Source organism: Pongo abelii, chromosome 8, assembly GCF_028885655.2.
Source record: "Pongo abelii isolate AG06213 chromosome 8, NHGRI_mPonAbe1-v2.0_pri, whole genome shotgun sequence".
NCBI classification, from domain to species: Eukaryota; Metazoa; Chordata; class Mammalia; order Primates; family Hominidae; genus Pongo; species Pongo abelii.
The window spans coordinates 73,038,853-73,060,588 of record NC_071993.2 but is presented as its reverse complement, the minus strand read 5'-3'; the positions used below and the strand labels follow the sequence as shown (position 1 = coordinate 73,060,588).

At 51.1% G+C, this 21,736-nt stretch overlaps 1 long non-coding RNA gene across 2 annotated transcripts; it reads left to right on the top strand.

The window, feature by feature from the left end:
* Window positions 1-634: 634 nt before the first annotated feature.
* LOC100938236 (uncharacterized) lies at window positions 635-20,289 on the top strand. Of its 2 annotated transcripts, XR_010141563.1 has the most exons (4): window positions 635-779; window positions 12,673-12,843; window positions 15,775-16,115; window positions 17,133-17,530. It is a non-coding gene; the product is annotated as an uncharacterized LOC100938236 (long non-coding RNA). The 2 variants fall into 2 exon arrangements; XR_010141562.1 differs by having other exon boundaries at window positions 651-779; window positions 15,775-20,289.
* The last annotated feature ends 1,447 nt before the right edge of the window (window positions 20,290-21,736 follow it).

Genomic DNA, 21,736 nt, shown 5'->3' with positions numbered 1-21,736 from the left:
GCTATTGCAGTTTGGGGTGTTGGGCAAGTCTCATGGGAAATGACTGCTTAAAACAGGGGCATGTTTTGAGTCTCAGGCCCTTGCTTTCTATGGGGTGTTTTGGGGGGGGGGCTTCTGTCTATCATCTGTGAGGACCACCCACTGCCTCCATTCCAATTGCGAGTGGGTGGGGCCCTCACCCAGCAAGAACCAGAAGGAGGAGGAGAGACAGCTTCTGTTGAGGTCTGGGCACTCATTTGGGGGTTATATCTCCCTGGGAGCCAGAAACAGTTGATCCCCCAGACCTTGGTCCCTCGTGGCCTCTCTGTACCCTCAAAGTTGCCCATGCCCCCAGCTTTTCCACCTGCTTCCTGGGCTCCCGGCACCTCCTGCTGGACCTGTGGGCAGGAGCAGGTTAGGATCAGACTCAGAGGCCTTGGCTCACTTTGGTGTTGTGCTGAGGGGCTGGGGTCCTTGTTTGCCAACCCCCACGCTCCCGCTCCACCAAACCAGTTTATGAAACTGCAGAACCACAGTAAACTCCTTCCCCTGGCAAGCCAAGGTGGTTGGGCGGGGTTGGGGTGACAATATGTTTCCAGGGGCCCCAGGGTTCTCTCCTCACAATTACCCTGCTAGAGACAGCCTCTGATGATCCAGTCTGGGCATGTCACCAGGCTGAGAGGGACGGCCCACCCAACAGAAGCCACAACAGGTCCCCAAAGAATTTCTGCAGGCTGGGACTCCTGAGTGAAATGAAGAACTGGGATTCAACAGAGAGAAATGTGAAGTCTGCCAGCTAGGTATGAAGGGCCAATGGCTCAACTTGAGGGAAGTTTGTGCAAAACCTACTTGGGAACGTTTGTTGACTTCACACGAACTAACAGTGTGAGCAGCTGCCAAAGCCCTGTGCAGGTTTGCGTTGTATTAACTGTTGACATCGGTCTGGCTGTGCACAGACCTCAGCCCGAGTAAGGGACCCTACCCTTGGATAAATGTTGGTGAACTGCCCTGTGTCTTTTGGCGAGGAGTGGATGGTGCCTGGGCTGCAGAGCCAGGCCAGGGCAGGACTTGGGAGGAACATGATGGAATTCTCAAGATCTGAATGTCTGTCTGGGGGAAGGAGAATTCCACTTGCTCCAGGTGATTCCTGAAGGCAGAGCTAGCTCCAGAGGGTGGGAAGGGCCAAGAGGTGATTTTCAGTTCAAATGAGGAGAAGTTTCTAGGTTGCCATTCTCCCCCAGTGGCTGCTGGAGGCACAGGGGCAGGAGTGAGTGTCTCAGCACCAGCAGCAGTGTGAGCAAGGGATGGTGCTTTGTCACATGTCTTGCACATCCAAGGTAACCAAAGGACATTTAGTCCAAGGGATTCCAAAGAAAGGGATGACTGAGCCCTGCACCTGGGGGCTGACAGTACTGTCTGTGAGACTTGACTCAGACAAAACACACAGAGGAAACGGCAATCAGTGGCAGATTGGTTCCACCTTTCTGGAAGAAGTTGGTCTCAGTTAAAGCTGCCCTGCAGTGAGCAGCAGTCTGTCCTTGCAGGAGTGCAACTGAGACCAGATAACCTTGGGCTGGAAAAGGGATTCCAGTTTCAGGCATGAGGAGGGGGTTGGATGTGAACAGACAACCTCTGCGGTTCCTTTGAGTCCAGAGTTCCTTGGCAGAGAAAAACACCCGCAGAACTCTGAGCGGCACACAAGGTTATGGAGGACGGAGCAGGGATCCGAATATAGCTGGCGGGAGGAAGGCGGCAGCGGGCGAGGGGAAAGTAGGTCCTTGGAACAAATGAGGTGGGGCATGAAATTAACGAGGCTGGTAAAGGGCTGAGCTCAGGGACTCCTTTTTAAAGACGGTCTTTTAGTAAGAAAAATGAGGAAAAGAAATTTGGGCAATGGAGATATAATGGAGATTGTAAATGTAGCTATTGACAGCTGGCCCATTGGCCGGAGAGAGGGGCCTCTTGGAGAACAAGGAAGAGATGTAGATCAGTGGGTCTGGGGTGACCCCAGCATGGCATGCAGGGTGGACAGGAGTTGGCTGCTGACATTAGCTGCCCACACCTTGAAGGCTACTGTGCTCCAGCCCTTGAGCTGGGCCATTCTGTCCCCTACTGTCACGCACTGTGCTGTGACCTGTTTATCTTATCCCCCGACCTTGGCACATACTCATCCCTCACTGGGCATGCCACTTTTCTCCTTTTTGTCTTTCTGGGTTTCACCCCAGTCACTCAGTTGAGTCCCCACCTCTCCAAGAAAGCTTCTCTTATGGGCTCATAGCCCATACCCAGTTCTGTTCTGAGTATCTGGGGCCATTCCACCCACTTGGCACTTGGATGGACACATTCTTAGGAGCTCAAGCAGCCTGTCTGTGCAATGGGGGAGGGCCTGTTCACCAGGCTCGGTCAGCAGAGTGGTTGGAGGACATAGGATGGACAGTTATTTGCCCCCATGGTGCTGGCCCTCTGGAAATTTAGAGTCCCTAGAAGCCCCCGCCATGTCCTGCTTCTTACCTGTGATGTAAGGGTGGAGATAGAGGGGCTGGAAAGGGCCCCTAGTGGCTTTCCCTTCCCTGGCCACTAACCCAGGGTGTCTGCTCCCTCCTCCCAGCCCTGCCAGCTGGCCAAGCTTATCCTGTGGCCCTGTCCAGGTGACAAGGCCCTGGAAGAGGGCCAGCCAGCTGGACTTCTCAGGAGCTGTCACCAGAGCCCCAAAACATGGGAGGTGGAAAGAAGCACAGAGGCAGCAGGGCCCCTTCTCTGGGGAAGACAACCAGGGACACTGGGAGCCTGAAACCAGAGCCATTTCACACCTTGCCTATTAATTGCCAGATTGATTTTGGATCCCAGTCTCCAGGAGGACCCAAAAATCAATCCCCTCCACTCCATGCTTCTCTGGGCTCAGGAGTTGTTCTTAAAGCTGCAGCTGTCCTGGCTGCTGTGGCTGAACCTTTCTGTCCAAGAGCAGGCTGTGGGTTCCAAAGCATGCTCAGGGCTAGGCGGTGGCTGTTGGCTTTATTCCAGATCCACTGATCTCTGTGTAGGAAGACTCTTACCCTGAAGGGGAGCCATGGGGTGTGATTGGAGAGGTGTTAAGAAGGCTCTCATTCTCAAAGCTCCCTCCTACCAAGATGCCGGATATCCGTAATTCCACCATTAGGAAGTCATTTCTTTGGATACATTTAGGTCAACAGTCCCAGCTTCCAAAATATGGAGGCCCAGGAGAAGGAACACAGATTAGGGCTGTACCATTGCAGTTCCTTGTGAATGGAGGCACTGGAGGCCTCAGGGCATCAGGAGAGCTCTGTGTGAGGGGTGGGGAGCAGGAGGCAGATGTCAGGGCATGGGGGAGGGAAAGTAGAAGTTGAAGACCATCCAAAAGGAGGCTGTGGAGGGGTGGTGAGCAAAGGAACGGTAGGTACCCCCAAGGCACTTCCCACTCGGGGGGCTGCTTTGGGGCTGTGGTGCTGGGAGACTGGCTCTGTGGCAGGTGAGATAAGATGAAGGAACTCCCGTTGGCTTGGTACCTTCTGTGCCTCCAGCCTTGAGCCAAGCACAGTGGCAGTCTGATGTCACCACCACCCCGTGGGAAGGGCTCCCACAGCCTTGTTTCTTAGATGAGACACTGAGGTGGTGCATGAGGCTGGGCGACCTGCCCAAGGTCACACAGCTGCTCCTGTAGCATGGGGGCTGGAGCTCGGGTCCGCCACCTCTTCATGCCATGATTTCACTGCCTCCTGCCTCCTCTGCAGAAGGGGCCAGGAGTTGAGGAGGCTTCTAAGAAGTTGGGAGAGCCGGAGCATAATGGAAGGGGTACCTGAGGTCAAGGACACCATGATTTCAAGAAGCTGAGGCAGGAAGTTCTATGACCCGCTGATGTTAGATGCTGGGGACAGCCCCTGGGCTTCCGTCCTCAGCCTCCCTGACATCCTGCCCTGTGCAGAGCCCGCACATGTGGGAAGGCCTGGTGGGCAGGTCTCCTGCAGCCTCAGCCCAGTGGCTGCTGCCTGCTACTCCATCACGGCTGTGGAGATGTGGGCTTTAGGCAGGGTCACTGCAAGTCACCCTGTGTGCTTGGGGACATGGGGACATCATTGCTCATCTCCTGCCCACATGGACCCAATTACTGATGCAGCACTGCGTGTTCCCACAGCCACCAACAAGGGCCTCTTTCCTGGTAGCATCACAGATGGACAGAGAGGTCCTGGGCCTCCCTCTACTCCCCCAAGCCCATTATGCTAATTTCAGGTGTGTTTCCACTTTGCCAGCCTGGAGGGTGGAGCGTGTGTGTGTGTGTGTGTGTGTGTGTGTTGGGGAGGGAATGAGGCAGCAACTGCAAGAAGTTTGGTGCAGTTACAGGGAACAAGTCTCATCTTTGCCCAGCCTGTGAGCCCCTTGAGAGCAGGGGCAATGTCTGTTTTCCAATAACTGACCCCGAGGGCCTGGCATGGATGTGGGTACTCAGTGCATGTTTGTTTAGTGACTGAATGGCTGAGTGAGTGAATTAGGAACCTCATGGTGGCCATCTTAGTCCTCGCCCAGCCACAGCTATGCTATGTGGCTTTTGGTGAGTTGCTAGATGTCTCTGTGTGCAGATGCCTGAAAATAGTGCCAACTGGGAAGAATGGCTGATGACAGGCACGTGCTGAGGGGATAGTGTGGGCAGGAGGGCTCTGCGGTTTGTGGAAGGTGCCCGCAGTATAAACTGCTGGGGACACTGGAGTCTCTCTCTTTTTCCCAAGGCAAGGGTGACACGGTTTGGAGCACAGTGTAGTTTTGAGTGGAAGGAGGGGGCTGTCCTAGGCTTGGTTGGGGTGGGGGCATGTGGACTAGCATTGGAACTGAAGGGTGACAGGGAGGGCTGGGTCGGGGCTTGGCCAGGGGTTGAGGTCAGGGGCTGGCTCAGGCAATGGCTGGGGGCTCACGCGGATCCTGAATGAAGTTGGTCAGGGCTGGGCACAGCTGGGGTTGGCTTCAGGACCTCAACTCAGGGCTGGACCAGAGGTCTCTCCAGGTCAGGGCCTGTGTTAGCCTGGGGCCAGTGCAGATTCTGTCCAATAGGAGCACTGGGAATGGCTCACTGTCCTGGCCTCATTTGCTCTGAGCACATAAGCTGAGTGGGTGGATAACCAAGGCTTTCTGAGGGTGATGGCCTTGAAGAAGTCCTCCTGTCCCCAAGTTGTCCTTGGGGAAGCTCAGGGCTGCCCAGGGACCCAGGGGCCATTTCACCCTGTCTGTGTGTTGTCAGGGGAAGAACAGAATTGCCCAGCTAGCACTGACTAGTGGCTGGAGGGTGGTGTCATCAGCATTTCTCACACATGCACGACACTCTGTAGTTTATAACCCCTTTCCTGCATCTTCTCATCCTCTCCACAGCCCCGAGAAGCAGGCGTGACAGGAGAGGATGCCCGTGTTACAGATGAGAAAAAGAGAAGCCCCAGGAGGAAGCTTGCCTAATGCCACTCAGGAGGTAGAGGCAAAGCTGGGAAAGGCCCTGAGTCCCCAGACTGCCCCTCTGGAACTCCACATGCAGCCACCTGGCTGTCCTGCCGGGGATGCCATCCCCAGGCTAGGCTGGCGCTCACGCCCATGCCCTGCTGTCCACTGACACCCCGCAGAGCTTAACACCCCGCTGAGCCTGCCCTGCAGTCCTTGTCAAGTCTGTCTGAGTGGCCTCAGTCATTGGCAAGTCACATTGCTGACATCACAACTGCATAAAATTAATTTATTTAGTTAAGGGAGGTGTTAATTAAGAGTTCTCGTTTATTGTGTCTTTGCAGACAGCTCTCGGGGGCTTCTGAGTTGTCATTGCTGGTGACGGCAAAAACTAATGGTATCACAAGTTATTAATAGGATGGTGTGAGAGGCGGAGGGGCAGGAGCTGGGGCTATGGGGGATGGGAGAAGGGAGAGCTGGGGGAAGGGAGAGGATGGTCCCCTACTTTCTTCTCACCAGGTTGGGCTCCACTCTGCAAGTTAATCCGATCACAGGCATTTTCTGGGGATCTGGGGTTTGCTGCCAGGCGCCGTGATGCTCAGGATTTTGTGAGCCCTGAAGGAAGTGTCCCTAGGCCAGTGCCCACCCACTCCTGCTGCCCCCATTCCCACAGTTCCTGGTGTTTGCCTTGAGGAGTGTTGGCTCTCACATAAAGAGCTCATTCTTTGCTTGCTTTGTCTCTTCACTTACCCTAACCCTGAATATCTTGGGGTGCATATAGTGACTGTTTTAGCTCTGCCTCTGCAAAGCTTAGCACAGAGCTTGGAGCTTCATGGGAGGGCAACAGACATTTGCTAAGGGAATAAGGGGTCCTCTGTCCCCCAGCTTGTCTCCAGGTCTGGCCTTCTTGCGGACTGATCTTGGGGTCATGGGTGGGGATGGTGGGAGAGAGAGGGCAGGTGGATCCACGACTCCACAAGTCCCCAGCCTCTCTCAGTGCCCTCAGCCTTGCAGCCCTGGAGATCCACGACCTGGGGAGTGGATAGATCTTTGCTGATGAAGGTGAGGTGTGTGTAGGTATGGGCAACCAGGTGTGGGGCAGGCTTGCCAGGGTAGGGCAGTGAATGGGGAGTCGTCAGTGAACTCTGCACAAGGACCACCATGGGGAAGAGGGAAGAAGAGATTTTAAACTATTTTTAGCTAAATAATGATGACTGCAAATCAGCCACTTGGTGCAGTGGAACAAACACAGCCAAGCAGCTCAGACCTGCAGGCCTGTCCCTGACAGTCTCTGTGACCTTGGGAAGGTAACTGCTCTCTGGGCCTGGCTTCCCATCTGTGAAATGGAGGACTAGGCTGAAATTGACAAATTTCAATACCCAGTGTGTTCCACATCTCCCCTGTCCTGCACAACTCACCTTCCAGTAGATGTGCCAGGCCCTTCATGGTTATCATCTCAAATGCCTACAGCTTCCCTGTGAGGGAGATAGTCAATTATCACCCATTACAATTGGGGAAACTGAGGTTCAGATGAGAAGACAAAGGCCATTTAATTTGCTCAAGGACCCATAGCCAGTGAAATTTAAACTCAGTTTGGTGCTCTTTCCAGAATATCAGCTTATCTCCACTGATCACCTGGGATGGAGCCGGTACAAGGGAGACCCTGTGTTAGATGCGGGCTCGTTGACCAGGGCAGGCAGAGCTGAGAGAAAGGAAGAGAACAGAGCACCCACTGGATTCAACGGGCCCAACTGCTGAGCTCCTGGGGCATGGGAGGACAGGTTCTGAGACCATGATGTGACCAAACACACCCTGCACCGTGAGTTCCAGCAGCCGCCTGCCCCAACCACCTCCTGCCTGCCCTTCCTCCTCTCATCTCAGAGACACTGTCATTCATTCAGGACACATTTATTAGGAAGCTGGCCTGAGAGCCGGGAGATGGATTCGGCTGTCCCCTGCCCTCAAGGGGCTCACCACTGAGTGGGAGAGGTGGCCCTATGAACAGTAAGCCCCACGATGGGTCACAGGGATGGGGATAGCACATGCACCCGCCCAAGGAGCGAGGGAGCAGGGGGCAAGTTCAGGTCACCTAGGGCTCCCTGGCAGGAATGATTGCCTTTCACTGAGGGAGGGTGGTCAGAAGTGAATTCCTAGAGGAAGTAGCCATCGAGCTGAGTCTTGAAAGGTGAGTAATATTCACCAAGTGGAGGGGATGGGGTTGTGGGATGGGCCTTCAGGTAGGGTGAATGGTGTGAGGAGAGTCTTGCAAGTGTGGGAAGAGGGGTATCCAGAAGTGAGGTGGGCGAGGGCTAGAGCACGCGGGGCATTGCACACCAACTTAGAGTCTGAACTTCATCCAGTGGCCTCCCCGGGGATGCTGCTGAGAGTGGGAAGAGGGAGATTTAGTTTGGGTTCCACCAGAAGCCAATCCTGAGATGCGTGTTTAAGTGCGGGAAACACCGTAGGGACAGCAGGAAGGCAGGAGGGGCACTACCGAGCCAGCTCCCATGGTGGGTGAGTGAAGCCCAGTCCTGCTGGGGAACTTGAGAGCTGGCATGGCACATGCCCCAGCCCAAGGAGTGAGGGAGCAGGGGGGTTTATGTAGCAAGTCTCAACAGCCATTGCTTGAAGGCTGCTCCCAGGAGGCATCCCTGACATTTCTGGCCTTCTCTTCAGCAAAGAGGACCCAGCAGTCAAAGTCCTCAGGCAAAGAAATAAAGATGTTGGCAGTTGGTGGTTGGGCCAGTGTGCCCTGAAATGGGAAGGAAGAGGGGATATAGGAGAACCAACAATGTCTGTTACAGTGGCTGAGCTGTGAGAACGTCCCAGAAAGGAAGGTAGAGCGCTGCTCAGCTTCTGCCAAGTCTAGGTGGATGGATTCTGAGGTCTGCTGCTGGTGGAAGAATTGCCTCCATCTGCACCTTCGCCAAGGCCTCAGTCTGGGGGCCAGACCTCAAGACAGGAGGGTGCAAAGAATTTGGTCCTAAGCTCCAGCACTTGAGAAATACAGATCTGAGTTCAAGTGCTGATTGCCACTTTCAAGCTGCGTCCTTGAGCAAGCTACTTAATATCCTTGAACTTGAGTCTTCTCCTCTGAAAAAGGGGAGATAATAGTACCCACGCTGTGGGATTGTTGTGATCAATAAATGAAATGATGTCTGTAAAGTATTTAGCCCAGTGCCTTGAATACATTATGTGCCCAAGGAATGTTTATTATCATTATGATTTTATTATTCCAATGATAGGTAAAAAAGGGAGGAGCAAGATGCGGGCTTGTAGAAAACACTGTCAACTTACCAGCCCAGAGAAATTTTCAGTGGCCCACTTTGTCATTAGGAGTTAAACAGGAGGCTGGGTGTGGTTGCTCACAGCTGTAATCCCAGCACTTTGGGAGGCTGAGGCGGGCGGATCACCTGAGGTCAGGAGTTCAAGACCATTTTGACCACATAGTAAAACCCTGTCTCTACTGAATACACAAAAATTAGCCAGGTGTGATGGTGCATGCCTCTGGTCCCAGCTTCTCAGGAGGTTGAGGCAGGAGGATTGCTTGAATCCAGGAGGTGGAGATTGCAGTGAGCTGAGATCATGCCACTGCACTCCAGCCTGGGCAACAGAGTGAGACTGTCTCAAGAAAATAATATAATATAATATAATATAATACAAGGAGAAAAATGGAGTAGGCAGTTCCTGTCCGATAAGGCCATTCCTGGGTCTTGGAGGTGTTAAACAGGCTCATGTAGCATTTCTGGACTTTGTGAGCATAAATTGAACCAGCAGCAAGTGACTTTATATGTCTCTGCTCATAGGTACTGGTTGTGACAACCATTTCTTTGTCTATGACACCTGTCTCCCCAAGAACTCAAGATCAGCTTCAGACATTATCTAGTGATTATTGCATGATCTCAAGACTATCCTTGAAATAGTCTCTGAAGATATGGAGCAGAGGAAGGAACATTGAACAAGGAGTCTGGGTTCTTATTTAATTTTTATTTTACTTTGTTTTGTAGAGACAGTGTCTTGCTATGTTGCAAGGAGTCTGGAATCTTATTTAATTTTATTTATTTTATTTTTTATACAGATAGTATCTTGCTATGTTGCCCATGCTGGTCTTGAACTCCTGGCCTCAAGTGATCCTCATGCCTTGGCCTCCTAAAGTGTTGGGATTATAAGCGTGAGGCACCATACTTGGCCAAGGAGTCTGAATTCTAATTCGGGCTCTAAAATGAATGTCAAGTTCCTTGTCTGAAATGTGGGGATAAAACCACATCATCTTGGTCTCTTCCTAGGGCTGTGGTGAGGATCACATAAGATCATGAAAAAAAAGATCATGAATGTGGAACTACTTTGAAAACTATAAATTAGCATCCAGAGTTGGGACTAGAGCCAGGTGACTTGATTCCTGTGCCCTAGGGGCTTCCAAAGGGCCTAAGAAACCATGGTCACTAGAGAAGCCTTACATGTCATCATGCCACTCCAAGGATGGCTCAGGCTTGGCCTCTGGCACAGGCAGGCTGGGAAGAAGAAAGAGTGCCTGGGGAACCTTGGACCTTGGGAGGAATGCCTGAAGTTCTTGCTCAGGGACATCAGTGGGGGATGCTCTCAGCTGGCCCCTGGGGTTGGAAGAAAGGCAGAGGAGGATGAGATTGGCAGTTATTAAAACAGGAAGTGAGGTGGTTACCTTAGAAGCATTCTGACCAGTTTGGGGCAGTTTTTCTCATTTCCCTATGCGTGCAGGTACATTTCAGTATGTGGCTTAAGGGCCTCCTGTTCACACCCAGTTGGTGAAGTCCAGGGAAGCTGGTTCTGGCCAGGTTGGCAAGTGGTCTCTCAGAGGTCATGTGGCTTTCTTTTCTTCCGGGCTATAGACTGGCCTGCTCTCTAGCCCTTCATCTCAGCCAGACTGAATGCAACCCCACCCCATCTCAATGGTCAGCCTTGGTGTCCTGCAATGTGAAGTCATTGTGTGCTGGAGAGGTTGTGGGTCTGGGGCTGGAGGTCCAAAAAGAGGGGACCTCTGCTTATACAAGCAGCTTTGGACTCAGAATCCCCAAATCCAGGGAACCATTTTCACTATTACCTGGACAGTGAAGGTCATGGCCTTAGTGGAGCAGAGACAGGAAAAGATGCATACCCCAGCTTGGGATATCTGGGTGGGATGTGTCCGCCACAAGAGGACAATAATCTCTCATAATGATAGTGAGTGGAGACCACCAGTATGATGCATTATCACCCTCTCCTTAACCCCATGAAAGACACCAAAATGGATAGGTCTTCACATCCTTCCTGAACCCCACTTAGAGTACAATGGCTTTGTGGGGCTATTTTTATTTTGGGGACATTTCTCTGTGACTTCTTGATTGGAGAGACCTAAGATATAGAATGAAGATTCTTGGTGCTATTTAGAATCCCTCTGCTACCTGAAAAAGGCCTGCTCTGGTGACCTCAGGGCTCAGACATGATTGGTTCAGGGCCAGGGAAGGCAGTATTGAGAAGTTTTTGCATAGGTTCAGATTTTAATCTAGACTCAGGGACCCAGTCAAACTGTCTCCCTAAGATCTTATTTTAGTTTTCAAAGCTAAAACCTCTAAAAAATTGGCTCTGCTTCCTTGCAGTTTAAGTAAAAACCTTCATATTTATGGCTTTTCTAGTTTTCCTTCAGTAGTTCACATCCATTTAACCCTCTGAATCTAGAATATGCTTTGTGAACTGAGATTATAAGAGGAAGCCAGTTCGGAAGACAAGGGTCATAGCATCCAGAGGTTTGAAGGAGAGGGACCTGGGAGGGGGGGATACAGGGATGTAGTGGGGGAGGTAAAGAGGGGATATTGGTAAACCAAAGAGTGAGAGTGAATGGCAAGTAATCCAGTGGTCTAGGAGACAGGGAGGGGTGAGAGTTGAAGGGAGAAAGAGAAAAGATGGAGGAGAGAATAAAATAAAGGGTTCAAAGAGAGATGAAAGTGCAGTAAAATGTGAGGACAAGACATGAGGGAAAAGAGAGAGCAGGAGGCAGAAGAGACGAAGAGGAGGCAGATGAGGCAGGGGAAGTGAGGTGGAAAGAAGGTGGGAGGGGGGTAGGGGTTGGGGCATGGAGGTCCCAAGATCTGGACTCTTTTTTGTCACCATGCATCTGTACAGCAGATAAATACAGTGCAGCTGGGCTTTTCTCTCTTCTTAATTGGCATCTTTGGATCTATCCCCGCTTGACAAATCAGGCCACTTATTATTAGTGATGACAAGGATAAATACGACAGGCATTCATTTTGCATCTGGGCCCCCTGATAATAGAAGTCAGCACACCAGTCCCTCTCCCCACTGCTTTCTCACCCCCGGCTTGGGCTCCCCAGTGGGGAAACTGAGTGGCCAGGAGCTGTCCATGGCTTAGCGAGGTGCTGAAGGCATCTACAAACCCTCTTCTGGTGGGAAGCCAATGGACAGACACTGTCCACGACTTGAGTGGTGCTGAAACCCTCTATACCCTGCCTCTTGTCTGATTCCAACGTGAAAGCTGGGTGGCTGGAAGCTGTCCACAGCCTATGTGGTGTTGAAAGACCTGTCCCCAGGGCTGGGGTGGCAGGGTGCATCTCTTTCCCACAGAACACAATTACTTCTGGCATGGAGTTGTCAGTGGCTTAAATTTACCTGCCTTGCCATGGTTCTAAAAGGCCTGGATGACTTTAAGTGTGTTCCCTCCTAACTCTGGGTCTCAGGATTTCCACCTTTAAAATGAAGGCCTGGATTAGGTGTTCTCTCAGGGCCCTCAAGCACTAGCCCTTTCTGTTATCAAAAGCCTTCAAGAGATTCCTTCTGCTTACAGGATCGAGCTACAAATCCTATAGCCAGGCCCTGAAGGCCCTCTCTGGCCCCTCTCCACTTCCTGGCTTTGCCTTCATTCCAGCCAGATGAGCCTTCTCTCAGGCCCCAGACACACTCTTCTTTTCTTCCCCTGAGCCTTTGCCATCCCTACTGCCCTCCTTCTGCCTCTGACTGTCTCCCTTCCTGATCTCCGGGAGCACTGACCACCTGGGCCCCTCCTTGAAAAACAATGGCCTTATACTCAGTGTGCTTTCAGTTTCTTTTGTTTTATATGGCTGTGTCTTACATGGCTCCCCTTGAGGGACTCCCTGGGGCCAGGGCCATAGTCCGAATCAGTGATCAGTGGCTCACAGTTTCCCATGACCATGTGTGTGGAGCATGGGTGAGTACTTGTGGTATTTTGACCCAATAAGCTCTTTTAATAAAACTTATGGTTTCTCTTTCAAGGCTGCCAGTGAAAGAAGATTACTCCAAGAAGTGCTTAGCTGAGGCTTGTGGCCCCCTCTTTGAAACAGAATCTTTCTGAGGTTCCCACTCCAAGCTGGCATGGGTGGCCAAGGTCACACTTAGGTAGACAGATAATCCTGCCTCATGTCTCCATGGAGTGGCCAAGACATGGTGAGTCACACATACAAGCCTCTATCTCTGTTTACTCTGAGCCTATGAGAGTTGACCCAATGCCCTCATTGTATGGTTGTCACAGCTGCCCCACCTTCAAATTTAGGGACCTTTCAGGGAGCTTCCAACCCACTCACCCCACTAGAGCTCAGACTGCCTCATAAAGTTTTCTCTCTGGAACTCAACCGTGGAGAATCCAACTTGATTAGTGGAGATGTGAGAGTTTCTCTGCACACTGTTCCCATACAGGTGAGTTGCCTGTCCCTCTGCCCTCCAAAAATAAGGAGCTTCCATCTATTGGGCTGGGCAAGCAAGTAGAGAAGTGGTGGCTCTCTTTTCTTCATTAAACCCATGGGGAACTAAAAATGCCCCGGAGGTGGCATCATGCATGAGGTGGGCATCATGCAAAGATGGACATGATGAGATGAGGGACTCCTCATCTCAGCTAAGCAGGCAGAATCACATCCTGACAGTCTAGAAAAAAATTCTTGGGAAGAAAATTCTCTCTCCTCCCTAGGCCTATTATCAGCCAATTCACCAGGACAGGCCTTGGTATCCACTCTGCCCACTGCCCACTGCTTGGCAGAACCCCTAAAGCCATGGCTAGTAACCAGAAGTTCCAAATGGTTTAGAGGGGAGAGCTGTGCTTGCTAACAGATCTGACTGTGTCTGACAAACTGAAGCCATGTGCTTGATGGCCTCAGGTCCTCTGGGAAAGTGGGCTCAGAGCACTTACCTTCCCTCAAATATACTGGCACATTCTCAGAATCCCAGCGTTTGCCCTGTTGAACCTCTTACCAGTGATCAAAGGGCTTGGAGATGATCTTAGATTCTAGACCAACTCCTTTGTTTAAACATGGGAAAACTGAGATTTCCTCAGGAAGGGAAAATCAGTTGCCCAAGCTCACACAGCAGAGAAAGGAGCATCTTTGACTCTTGGCTCTCAGTCTCATGCTCTTCCTCCTCCTGCCAGAAGTGTTTTCATTTTAATAGAATTGTGGAGGCTGAAGTGCCTCAGTGACCCCTCTAATGGTGGGGACTTCAGGCATGGTGACAGGTGGTGATGGAGCTTTTGGGGATCCCTGCTGAGGCTGAGTCTCCTGCCTTGTGGAGAATATCTATGACCTCCAGCAGAAGAACTGTATAGAGAGCAGAAATGTCAGGGCACCCCTTTAGAAACTACCCTTAGGACTCTGTACTCTCCCAGGCTGATGGGGGTTGGAGGGCCTCATTTTTCTCTGCACTGGGGGATGAATGACTCAGGAGGAGCTAATGAAGCTGTCTTCCCACCACACACCAAGACAGTGATGGATGGCTTGTGCAGAAAAGGCAGGTGTTGGCACATGGCCCATTGGGCAGGGTAGAGAATAACACGTCCCTCAATGTCACTGTAGGTCACAGTGATGGCTGGGACCCCAGGGAGGGGTCATGTAGGCTCTGGAGTGAAGTGACAAAGACCCCAGGGAAAGCCAGTACCTCCCATAGCCCCCTTTTTGTGACAGGCAGACAGAAGGTCAGAGTTAGAAGTGTGATAACTATCATATAATCCTGCTAGCTCGTTGTCCAAGTGGAAGTATACAGGCCCAGAAAGGGATAGTGAGTTGACCAAGGTCACACAGCTAGCTAAGGTCAGAGATTGCTGCAAAGGTCCTCAGTGGTCCAGGAGAGCGAGAAGAGTGACCTCAGGATGTATCACTGCAGCACTGTTCTCACCTGCAGGGGAGTGGGAGGGGAGGGTCCCACTTTTTGCCTGGTATTAGAGACCTTGATGATCTGTCTGCACCTTCTCTTCCTCCTCACTCTGCAGCCCACACCATCTGCCTTCCACTCCCAACCTCTGAGCCTTAGCTCATGCCCGCTGAGGGCCGGTTGTCCTCCAAGGGCCTCCCATCCGTCTGTCTGCTTATCTATGAGAGGCATGGGCCCAAATGCCATTTGTCATCATGCATTCCACTTGGCATTCTGAACTCACTCCCAGTGCAAGGTCCCCACCTGAGTGGTGTCCCATCACCATGCCCTCTCCCCATTAGTATCTTGGAAAAACCTCTCCAAAGAACATTCTCTTCCACGGCAACCATTCCTGAAGTTTTGGAAGTATTACAGCTAGATGCCAGAAGCCTGCGTTCCTGGCGTATAGGAAATAAGTCAGGCCAAAGAGGGGAGAGGGATGGAAAGAGAAAAGGGTGGAGTGAGTTCTTGGCCTCTCTGCAGGCCTAGAGCAGTTTCACCCCAACCCTGGCCACTGAGATCTTTGCTTCTTTGTGGTCCAGGTGGTCAGTCTGGCCTGGGTGGGCCTGTGGGATTTGATGGAGGAAGCAGGAGAGAGAGTGGCCCCAGATGCAGTTGCTCCCCTTGCCTCTGCCAGGGGCTCCTCACCACTGCAAGTGGTCTTGTGAGCATTAGCTTGCCTGCCACCTGCCACCAGAGCTCTGGGAGGTGAGCTGGGCATTGTTGGCCCCATTTCCCAGATGACGACACTGAGGTCCAGGGAGAGCAATGACCCAGCCCAAAGGGATCAGTGGGTTAGTGGCATTTGTTCATTTTCTCAAATCAATAAATATTTATTGAGGCACTGTGCTAGGTGCTGGGAATATGAAGATGAGCAGGGCAGACATGATTCCTGTCTTGCAGGGCCTTTCAGAGGCCCCAGGTGTCTGCATTGCTGGGTCTCTGGCCCCTGGAGGCACATGCATTGGCAGGAGCACTATCTTCAGAGTCCTCCCTTGAAACTCAGTGTGCAGATTTGTACCTCAGAGCTCTTCCTCCTGTCCATGGGACTTTCTTGGAAGCCAGCATTCTTGTGGGCACTTCCCCACCTTCTTCCCTCAGCGCATCCATTGGCCCCTCACAGTGTCTGGTCTTCAGTGTCCCACCTGCCAGAACCTCCTCCTTCATCTGCCACTCACAATTCCTGTTATTCACCTTTCACAGGGAATGAAATGAAAGAACAAAGAGGAAAATCTTAACCTGTACAGCCTCTTGGAAGATGGGGTGGGAAGAAAAGACCTGCCTGCCCCCCCCCCCACCCCACAGTTTCCTGCTGCCTGGAGAAATCTGGAAGATCTCCTAGGGCTTTGGAGAATGAAGGCACCCTTGTCTGGATGCCACCACAGCCTCCTCCCTCTCACCCCTGCCTCCTCCTCATCTTCAGCTCACCAAGGCCAGATTTGTCTTGCAAAGTGGCATCATTATAAACACATCAGCCTCCTCTGGACGCCTGTGCCTGCTCCCGCCAGCCCATCCAGGCTCGATTACATCTGAGGCTGTCTGGGGTAATTAAGCGATATTAGGACGCACCCCCCTTTGTAATGCAGTGTTCAAAGCCCTGGGCTCTTGCTTCCCGAGAGCTGCTGCCGCTGCACTGAGGCTGTGTCTGCCTAATGCACCCCACTGTGATTGTGGCTAATTAGTCCACAGACAGGCCTCATTAGTGGTGGGTTCGGGATGGAAGGTGAGAAGCAGGCTGTCTCCCCTGCCTCCCCCAGCCCACTGGCTTCCCCTCTCCCTCCGTGTCCCAGCTTGCCTTACTTTGCTGTTGAGGCAGGATTAGAATAGGGCAAAGGATTTCCCAAAAGAGGGCTCACCTGGACGAGGTCAGCTACTGAGCTACAGGGCCTTCAGGAACTTTCCAACTGCTTTATTCAACTAATGGGAAGCCAAGGCCCAGAGGGGGTTACTGACTTGCCCAAGGTCACACAGCACAAGTGAAATGTGCCACCTTTCCTAACTGCCCATCTTGGAGGAATGGGGGTGGACCAAGTGGGATTATGCATAGCCAAGACCCACCTGGGTCCAGAGGTAGTGGGAGAAAGGGCTCATGGGCACCGAGGAAAAGAGCTGGATGGCTACGCTACCCCAGAGGCTCTTTCTGGTCTCTAGGTCTTTGCAACTCTTGCCTGGAATCCTTTTTGATGCTCTCCACCTGCCACCTTGCACCTGGCTGACTCCTTTCATCCTTCAGGTCTCGCTTTCTCCGGGAAGCCTCCCCTAACTCCTGAGTTTTGTGCTCCTCATCCATGCTTCCATGATACTCTGTACTTCCCCATCTTGGCAGTCATCACTCTGAATTGTCAATACCTAACACCCCACATGACTATACCCATAGGAGGAGCAAGCTCTGAGACCCTCTTGTTCATGTAGTGGGCATTGGCCTAGCTCACAGGTGGGCTCTGATAAGAATTAGTAGAAGGAAAGATGTAATGATTGATGGCTGCTTGACCAGTACAGTGAGTACCATGGTAAGGCTGTTGGTGTTCACTCACATCTGAGAGTTTCTTTATACTTCCCAGCCTCCCTTGCTTTTAGGTTGGTCACATGACTCACTCCAGCAAATGGGATGTGAGCAGAAGGTATATATGTTACCTGGAATAAGGTGAATAATTATCTGGTGTGCTTTTCTACAATCCTCATTGCCTGAGTGATGCCAAAATAATTTTGAAGCTGCAAGATGGTGGAGCCATAAGATGAAAGGAAGCTGTATCACTGAGTCACCACACAGAAGAGAGACATCTAGGAAAGCTGCCTGACATGGGTCATATGAGTAAGAAATCAACCTTACTGCGCAAAGCCACTGAGAAATCAACCTCACTGTGCAAAGCCACTGAGATGTTGGGGCTACTTATTAGAGTGGCTAGAGGGAATTACTCTGACTAATATAAAGGGGTTAAACTTGATGGGATGCAAATAGGAAATGGCTTAATTTTTTCCAGTCACTGCTTTAAACATGCCCTATGAAGCCTCCTTTCCCTGTCTCTTGACAACATCTTGGACAAATTCTAAGTTTTTGGTTACTGTTAGTTGTAAGAAGAGTCTCATCTTAGTAATTAGGACTCACTTTCAGGGCCAGTCCAGCCTCAGAGATTTATGCTCACGTCCATTGGAAAACTTCTTCCTTTCCTTCAGCTCAGGGCTGACCCATGACTTGGATATCAAGACTGGTCTGTTCTTTTGCTTCACTTCTACTTTCTTGCCCTCCTGCTGCTGGCTCCTTGAGAGTCAGAGCAAGGAGATAGAGGAATAGTAGAAAAAGGGGCTAAAAGTCTTAGGTCCCCGTCACTGTTGTAACCCACTGCTGATGTCCTGGGTGTCAGGTTCTCAGAGGCTGGTGTTTGGGACAGTGTTTTTGTTGGTCCTTTTGAGGCACTGCATGGACCACCGTCTGCCCCTTCTCTGATGGTGGCCGTGCAGAATGCAGCTCGGGATGGCCTCCTGTTACACTCTCCTCTCCTGCCCTCATCCAGTTTCTGCCACCAGGGGTATGTCCAAGCCCATGGGGAACTCATGCATCCTTCCTACCATAGGACAGCGGGCTGCCCCCCCGATTCTCACACTCCAGTGTGGCCTGCACCAAGGCAGGCACCTGAAAGACCTGGGAGGTAACAAGTCCAAAAATGAGTGGAACCATCTGTCCCTCCTTAGGGGCCCTATGGAGGGAGGAAAGAAGCCTGAAAACTAAATGGGGCTTGGAATTCTGTTGGCTACAGATTTGTAACATCGAAGTTGAGGGGATTATTTTGTGTCACAAAAGGATTCTTCTAGGACTTACTAACTTGGAGTTTGGCTAAGTGGAGGGGTAAGGGTGAGATAGATTATAGCGCTGGTCTGTGCTCTTTGTAGGTCATGGGTTCTTTGGGGAATATGATGAAAGTTCCCTAGAAAAATGCATGTATTCATGTATGGATAGCATTTATTATGAAATTTTAGGGCATCCTGAATCCCACTGTGTCTGCCAGAGGGGTCCATGAAATCCCAGTTAGTTATCTCCAAACAAAAGTGCTGCTCCCCTGAAGTCTGATTCCTTCAGTGTGGACCAATCTGGGGACCCTGACACCCACCCCCTGCCCCCTCCTCAGACTCTCTCTGCAGCATCGCAGTGAACTTACTCTTCTCCAACACACATGACAACTCCTGCCTTCATGTCCTAGCCTGTGCTGTGCCTCCCGCTGGGGCATCCTTTCCTCCATGCCACCCAGGTCTCACTGTTATGCAGAGCTCAGCCTACACACCATCTTCTCTAGGAAGCCATTGGTGGTAGGCAGGATTCTAAAGACATTGCCCCAAGACTCCTGTCGCTAGCTGTTCAGTTGAATATGAATCTAGGTAGGCTGTGAAGAAGGGATTTTGCAGAAGAAATTAATGCTATTAATCAGCTGACCTTCAAGTAGGGAGATTAACCTGGATTATCTGAGTGGCCCAAATATAATCACATGAGCCCTTAAAAGCAGCAGAGGAGGGCAGCAGAGTCAATCAGAGATGTGGTGGAAGGGGAGGGCAGAGAGATGAGGCAGAAGAGAAGGTCAGAGCAGAGCAAGTCACAGTGCAAGGAGGACTTGACACTGCATTGCTGGCTTTGAAGACGTGGGAAGAGGCCAGGAACTGAGGATGTGGGCAGCCTTCAAAAGCTCAGAATCATGGCAAAAAAACGGGGACCTTGATCCTGCAATGGCATGGAACTGAATTCTGCCCACAACATGAATGAGCCTACAAGCAGATTCCTCCCCAGAGCCCTGAGAAAGGAACACAGCCCTGATGACACCTTGATTTTGGCTTTGTGAATCCCAGAGCACAGAACCAGCTGAGCTGTGCCGTGCCCAGATTTCCAACCTACAGAACTGTAAGGTGATAAATAGGTATGGTTTAAGCTGCTGAATTTGTGATAATTTGTTACAGCAGCAATAGAAACTAGCACATCATTGGCAGTGCATTAAATAGGGCCACAAAGTCTTTGACATATTGAGAGGTGGAGGCGCTTCCCCAGCCCTTTAATCTCAGCCGGTCTGTGACTGCTTTGACCAAGGTGGCCAGCAGAAGTGAAGATATACCAGTTCCAGGTCCAATCTTTAAAAACACTGAGGCCAGGCACAGTGGCTCATGCCTGTAATCCCAGCACTTTGGGAGGCCAAGGCGGGTGGATCACCTGAGGTCAGGAGTTCAAGACCAACCTGGCCAACATGGTGAAACCCCATCTCTACTGAAAATACAAAAATTAGCCAGGTGTGATGGCGGGCGCCTGTAATCCTAGCTACTCGGGAGGCTGAGGCAGGAGAATCGCTTGAACCCGGGAGGCAGAGGTTGCAGTGAGCCGAGATCGCACCACTGCACTCCAGCCTAGGTGACAGAGGAAGAGTCCGTCTCAAAACAAACAAACAAACAAACAAATAAAAATACTGGTGGCTCCCACATTGGTATCTTGGAGGTGGGACCTGCCATTTAAGAACTTTGGCTATGCCGAGACATCCATGCAGAAAAGAAGCCCAAGCTAGCCATGTGGAAAGGCCATGTGGTGAGAGGTGCCTGGTCAGTTTGAGCTCCCAGCCATTAGTCATCCCAGCTGAGGCCACAGACATCATGGAGCAAAGACAAGCCATCCCCACTGTTCCCTGTCTGAATCACTGACCCACAGTACAGAAAGATACAATAATAATAAACTACTGTTCTTAAGTCATTAAGATTTGAGGTAGTTTGTTACGCATAAATAAATAACTGGACTACACCATGTCAGTTTCAACTCCCAAGGATCTCTCCCTTCTTTCGATTCCGGGAGCTCACTATACTGCTGCATGCACTTGACTGCAGAAGCTGCTCTAAATACCTCTGCAGCAAGAAGGGTCAGTGGTGGGGTTGGCATGTTTCCCCTGCCCTGAGACCCACCCTAGCAGGTTACACTGCACACTTGAAATTTCTGGATGAACTCAAGGTCTTGAGTCTGCATCTGCAAGTCAGTGCCTGGTAGACCAATGAAGACTTCTCTGGCCCAGACCCTTTTGCATATAGTGTGCTCTGGACTATATGGAGCTCTCCCCCCAGCTGGCTGGTACTACCAGGAAGAGAGCTGTCCCTGGTGGTGGCAGCTGTTAGAGGAAAGTCACTTATTATGCTGGACATACCCAAGGATTACCTTACTCACATCGCTTCACACTGATGCGGGTGTTCTTCCCTCTGTTCCCTGTTCTCATTTCCTCTGGGATCACCCCCATCCACCTCAGAGAATACAGAAAAGGATTTTGCCCCACCAGCCATGCCCCAACTCCCTAAGGTTGACCAGTTCTCAGGTTACTCCCAGGAAGCAGTGGGACACTTTATGCAAACTAAGTAATGGATTATACCAGACCCAAAGACAACCACCAGACTTTGTGATCAGACATGATTTTGTCCTCTTCAGGGGACTGAGGGTAGAGACCATGGCTTAGATTTCTCTGGGTGCCCAGTGGTACCCAGAATGAGGCTGGGCACGAACAAAGGTTAATTTATGAAGGTCAGTCAGCATCTCTGAAATGAAATTTCAAGTCCAGACATCAGAACTATCCTTACAAAATATCCTTCCTGGGTTTTGATACCTTTCTCTGCAGGTACCCCTTGTTCAAATGAAGTCTTATGTGGAAGCTGCAGAGCTGTGTCTTGGAATTGGTGGATGGGCAGGAGGCCCTGTTCCCTCTACCTTCTCATCACTCCCACGGCATCTCTGAGGCAGCTCCAGGGAACTCTGAGATCCATAGGGCATAGTTTGAAATCCATGGATTCATCCATTCTCGTGGTTTTCTAGCAGAGAAACTGAGGCTACAAGAAGGTCTGTGGGTCTGTGGCTTGCCTAGGGTCATACAGTGAATAGAAATATTGGGACTAGAACCCCCATCCTAGCTCCTTACCTTCTTCCATGTCCCACTGTCCTAGCCAGAATCATAAAGCCCTAATATGGACAGACCCTCTAGGTCAGCACCTCTGGGAGCAGGAACCCTTTTTGTAGGCCTCTAACAAGAAGGACGGCATCAGCTTGCATTCCCTCCAGGGGCTGATTGCTCACTACTTCCAAGGCAGCCCATTTAATAGTGAGACTGTTCTAATTCTTAGACTGTTCTCTTTTATGTGGAACCCAAACAGATCTTCCTATAAAATT